Source organism: Strix aluco, chromosome 24, assembly GCF_031877795.1.
Source record: "Strix aluco isolate bStrAlu1 chromosome 24, bStrAlu1.hap1, whole genome shotgun sequence".
Lineage (NCBI taxonomy): Eukaryota > Metazoa > Chordata > Aves > Strigiformes > Strigidae > Strix > Strix aluco.
In genome coordinates, this window is record NC_133954.1 from 3,947,218 (window position 1) to 3,953,139 (window position 5,922).

General features: G+C 51.0%; 1 pseudogene; it reads right to left on the reverse strand.

Moving 5' to 3' along the window:
• Positions 1–1,745: 1,745 nt before the first annotated feature.
• Positions 1,746–2,596, reverse strand: LOC141934257 (feather keratin Cos1-2-like; annotated as a pseudogene).
• Positions 2,597–5,922: the final 3,326 nt, after the last annotated feature.

Here is a 5,922-nt window from a genome sequence, read left to right on the forward strand (position 1 = left end):
TTGAACTAGATGACCTTTCATGTTGGGTTTGTGTGTGTGTGGCAGAGGGATTTGGTAGTGGGGGAGGGTGCTACAGTAGTGGGGGAGGGGGCTACAGAGGTGGTCCCCATGAGAAGTTTCTTGAAGCTCCCCTGTCTCCAGGTTGGACCCCCCTCTGTCCAAGGCCAAGCCAATTAGAGACAGTGACTGCGCCTCTGTGATAACATAATTAAGAAGGGGAACCTAAGAGGAGGAGTGGGAGTTGTGAGGAGGAGTTGCGAGGAGGACACCTCTGCAAACACAGGGGTCAGTGTGGTCAGAAAGGAGGAGGAGGAGGGGGAAAGGTGTATGGGAACAGAGACTCCCCTGGAGCTTGTGGTGAGAGGGCAGGCTGTCCCCCTGCACCCATGGATGTCCACAGTGCAGCAGACACACACCTGCAGCCCGAGGAGGACCCCACGCAGGAGCAGGTGGCTGCGCTCAAAGAAGACTGGGACTCTGAGGGAAGCCCACGCTGGAGCAATTCATCACTGGGAGGTCTACAACGCATGGAAGGGACCCATGCTGGAGCAGTTTGGGAAGAGCTGCAGCCCGTGGGAAGGATTCATGTTGGAGAAAGTTCTTGGAGGACTGTCTCCTATGAGAGAGACCCCATGCTGGAGCAGGGGAAGAGTGTGAGGAGTCCTGCCCCTGAGGAAGAAGAAGCGGCAGAAACAACACATGACAGACCGACTGTAACCCCACATCCTCTGCCCCCTGCACCACTGCAGGGAAGAAGGTAGAGAATCAGGAGCAAAGTTGAAAAGAGGAAGAAGGGAGGGGTGGGGGAAAAATGTTTTTAAGGTCTGGTTATACTTGTCACTGTCCTACTCTGTTTGTTAAATTAAGTGGTGGTGGTGCTTGAATTAAATTGATGCTCTTTTTCTTCCCCTATCAAGTCTGTCTTTTGTCTATGACCATATTGGGTAAGTCATCCCTCTCTGTCCTTGTCTCTATTCCCAAGCCCTTTGTTGTATTTTCTTCTCCCCATCCCTGAGGGGTAAGAAATGAGCAAGTGGCTGTCTGGTGCTCAGTTTCCTCTGGGCTCAAATCACAACATGTTTAAAGTTCCCTTCCAAACCAAACTATTCTATGATTTGATGATTAATTACATTCAAGAGGCAGTGCCTGAGAAAGAACTCACTGCAATGTGTCCCACTCTCCAATGCCTCTAGGAGTGATGAAGGGTCCCCCTGTGTCCCCACCTAATTCCATTCCAAAGCAATGGTTATCTTCATCAGCAGTCAGTATGTGGATGGAAGACCACCTAAGGGACACAGGCAGGGTTACAGCAAGTTTTTAATGAGTCTAAAAAGGGAAATGAGGTCACTACAAGTGGAGGTCCCAGTGCAGGAAGGAGCAGGAGCAGTCAACAATCTGTTCCCTTTTTCTTCTGGCAGAGTTCCCACAGGGCATCTGTTGACCTGCCTGGTAAAGGGAGACAGGCTGGCAGGTCCCTCCAGGCTTGTTTCTGGAATCCTCACAGCAGGCTTTGAGGGCGACACAAGACAACAGAGAAAAGAGAGAAAAAGGGTAAGTGGAAGACAGGAAAGCCAGACATTGGCCACGTTTTCAGAGAGCCCAGGTTGGTCCCTTCAGGTCTGTCCTTGCAGGGCAAGCCAGAGATGGTCAGCTGCTCTTAAAACGATGGCATGAAGTTTAATCCTCTGTGCAGTATTATTCTGTCAGTTCCTGGGAAGCCTTATTCCAGGCTGTTACAAGCACCTTTAGCAGGGGGGGCACCTTCTGCCACAGTAGCGGCTGGTAATGCAGGAGAGGTCAAAGCCCCCAGAGTTGATGGGCACTCCGTCACAGCTGAGGATGCTGCCAACGGCAGCGGAGGTGGAGGAGCCCACAATGGTGTTCTGTGGGTAGGAGCTGAGGATTGGTCCGGGCAGGGTCACCACCACGGGGGAGGGCTGGATGGCAACGGTGGAGCTCTGGCACTGCCTGACACAGGGCTCATTGCAGCTGTTGGCCAGCGGGGTCGGGCCGCAGGGCCGGCAGCAGGGCTCACAGGGCTGGCACGGGTCGCAGCAGGACATGTCTTGGGACCCAAGGTGCACCTGGGAGACAGGTCAGGGAGGAAAGAAAACATGGAGATACATGAGGAGCAGCTTGTCACTGCAGTATGAGGGAGCCAAAAAACATGCTGTGTTGGGAGGTGGAGGCTGTGCAGAAATGTATGAGGGCTTTTTGGTCTTGTCCTGAAGGGTGCAAAAAGAGCCACCAGCTCCTATGTGGCTACTGTCTACCCCTGAGTCCAGATGTCTCCTCAGCACAGTCTTAGCTTCCCTCCATGCCTAACCTCCCCACTTCCCTCTCCCATGACAAACAGCCCCATGATCTGGCATAGAACAAAGCCGATCTCAGCTAAGAGATCCATTGAGGTGAGATGTCCTTTGCGAGAAAGCAGAGAAGGAGAAGGGACCTCAGACTCACCTGGTTCTCAAGGAGAAGGAGGCAAGAGAAGTGGATGAGAGAGCGAGGAGCTGGGCTGGCTTTTATCCTGGACCTTTACTGCCCCAGGCTGACAGAGGCATCCCTTGTAGAGGTGGTTATTATCTGACAAGCTCATCCTGAATGCAAAACATCCCACCTAATGCTATGGGCTGTGTTTTGGCTTCCGGAATCGTTGTCTTTTCATTTCCTGCTTGATGCCAGGTACATTCTCCAGTGAAGGCACCATTTGTGTGACATCATGAGAGGCCCAAACATTTCTGGAGCAAAACACATCAGTGTGGGCAGAGGAATCGCCTTGCATTCTGGAGGAGTCCAGTTAAGGCAAGTTTTATCAGTCTGGGTCACTCCTTTAGGGGTCTTTGTAGCCCTGTTGCCAAGAAGTGGCTTGGCTCCTGGGTTTGAACATATCCCACCTAACAGTGCTCCCAGGGAAATTCTGCTCACTGGTTTTGCCTGCTCCTGTTCTACACCAGGGAGGGGGCATGGGGGAAGATGTTGTGCAGGGCCTTTTTCAGATCTCAGAAAGAAAGGTTGGACAGCAAATGACATAATAAAATGCCTGTTTTAATAGGATAGGATAAAAAGAGGAATATAGATAGAGAGTAAACCTTACATCCCTTCCGATGCTGGGAACTCTGCATTTGTGCAGCATCAGATGGACCCAGGCAGATTTTTCCAAGGCACACTGCACAGATCCTGTCCAAGGAGAACTTCTGCTTCCCTCCCATGCCATGGTGCCTTTTATTTTCTGTTTCAAAAAACCCAAAAAGTACATCTTCTCGAACACTGGAAGGTTATTTCTGTCATCACACCCACCAACGTGCAGCAGGCACTCCAGCAGATTCCCTTGCAGCAGCTACTCATGCTATTACACAGGTCTCTCAAGCCTTTAGTGCAAGGCCCAATAGAGCAGACACGTCTTGCCCAAGATCACTGATTCCTTGAATACAGTATTTTCTTCAAAACTCCCCTCTGTGCAGTCCCCCAGACAACAACATTAGCACATTTAGGGCCTTGTCGTTCCCCAGAATGCTCCCCAGAATCCCTGCTGGGGTTATCCCCAGGGTGTCCCCGGTTGAGTGCAAAGTTGGTCATGCTTATGCACGTGTTCTCTGGTCTGCAACTGTCTGCATGCTGGATTTGTGCAAGTGTTTTTGGCTGCAGAATTTTGCATGATTCCATGACAGTGCACATGAGCATGTGTGTGCTTGTGTGTGCCTCATTACAAGGGAATGTGCTGCTCACAGCAGGGGCACTCTCCACTTCTCTGTCCATAAGCTCCACAAAGCAGCTAATCCGGGCATGTTAAGGATGAAAAAGTCATCAGGAGTAGCCAGTATGGCTTCACTAAGGGGAAGTCATGCCTCATCAACCTGATCAGCTTCTGCAATGAAGTGACTGGTTTGGGAGATGAGGGGAGAGCAGTGGATCTTGTCTAGCTTGACTTTAGTAAGGCCTTTGATGGTGTTGCCCGTAAGATCCTCATAAAGAAACTATTGATATAAGTGCTAGATGAACAGACAGTAAGTTGGATTGAAAACTGTCTGAATGGCCAGGCCCAGAGGGTGGTGATCAGCGGTGTAAAGCTGAGATGGAGGCCAGTGACTAGTGGTGTACTCCATGGATCGATACCGGGTCCTGTTTAATATCGTGGACACATATTATCATGCACTTCCTGAACAACAGGAGTCTCCAGGGGCTTTTCCACCTCTGTCTTGTTTCTTCTGGAAAAGCAGGAGTTATTTTCCCCCTTTTCTGATTGCTTTGTTTCTTGTGGGAGAAGTACTTTTGATGAGTGCCCATACATCCCTTAGCTTTCTTATAGGCCACCAAACCTGGTTTCTGGAGAATGTCCCTCATTTCAGCAACCAAAGAGTGGACAATATCAGCCCTCATGTCTTCCCTGGGTAATGGCAGCACCTGTAGCTGCTTGAGCTAATTTGCAGGGACCAGATAAGTTTTTTCCACATAGTCCGTCCCTGCCTTACCAAACACCTCATGCTGAGCAAAGGATCGTGCTGCCATTCAGAGGGACCCCAACACACTGGAGAAATGGACTGACAGGAACCTCCTGCAGTTCAACAAGGGGAAGGGACAAGTCCTGCACCTGAGAAGGAAGAACCCCATGCATCAGCATGTGCTGGGAACCACTCAGCTGTAAAACAGCTTTGCAGAGAAAGACCTGGCTTGTCCTGCTGGACACCAAGTTGACAATGAACCAACAATGTGCCTTTGCCTCAAAGAAGGCACAGCTCTGTTCTGAGCTGCACTGGGAGGAGTGTTGCCAGAAGGCCAAGGAAGATGATTGTTCCACTCTATTCAGCACTAGTGAGACCGCTCCTGGAGTACCGGTTCCAGTTCTAGACTCCCCAGTACAAAGGAGCTATGGAAGCACTGGAGAGAATCCAATGAAGAAGCATGAAAGTGATGAATGAACTGGAATGCTTCTCTATGAGGAGAGGCTGAGAGAGCTGAGACTGCTCAGCACAGAGAAGAGAGGGTTTGGCAGGGATTTTATGAACATATATAAATACCTGAAGGCAGGGTGTGGTGGGTTGACCCTGCTGGATGCCAGGTGCCCACCAAAGCCACTCTATCACTCCCCCTCCTCAGCTGGACAGCAGAGAGAAAATATAATGAAAGGCTTGTGGGTTGAGATAAGGACATGGAGAGATCACTGACCAATTACTGTCACAGGCAAAACAGACCCACTTGGGGAAATTAGTTTAATTTCTTACCAATCAAATCAGAGTTGGATGATGAGAAATAAAACCAAAACATCTTCCCCCCACCCCTCCCTTCTTCCTGGGCTCAACTTCACTCCCGATTTTCTCTACCTCCTCCCCTGATGAGCAGTGCAGGCACATGGGGAATGGGGGCTGCTGTCAGTTCATCACACATTGTCTCTCCCACTCTTTCCTCCTCACTCTCTTCCCCTGTTCCAGCATGGGGTCCCACACACAGGAGACAGTCCTTCTCCAATGTGAGCACTTCCCATGGGCTGCAGTTCTTCATAAACTGCTCCAGCGTGTATCCTTTCCACAGGGTGCAGTCCTTCAGGAACAGACTGCTCCAGCATGGGTCCCCCATGGGGTGACAAGCCCTGACAGCAAACCTGCTTCAATATGGGCTCCTCTTTACAGGGTCACAGGTCCTGCCAAGGGCCTGCTCCAGCGAGGGCTTCCCATGAGGTCCCAGCCTCCTTCGGGCGCATCCACCTGCTCCAGTTCAGGGTCTTCCACAGGTGCAGGTGAATACCTGCTCCACTGTTAATTGCCATGGGCTGCAGGGGGACACCCTGACTCACCATGGTCTTCACCACAGGAATCTCTGCTCTGGCACCTGCAGCACCTCCTCCCCCTCCTTCTTCACTGACCCTGGTGTCTGCAGAGTAGTTTCACTCATATTCTCACTTCTCTCCCCCAGATGCTGTTCCACAGC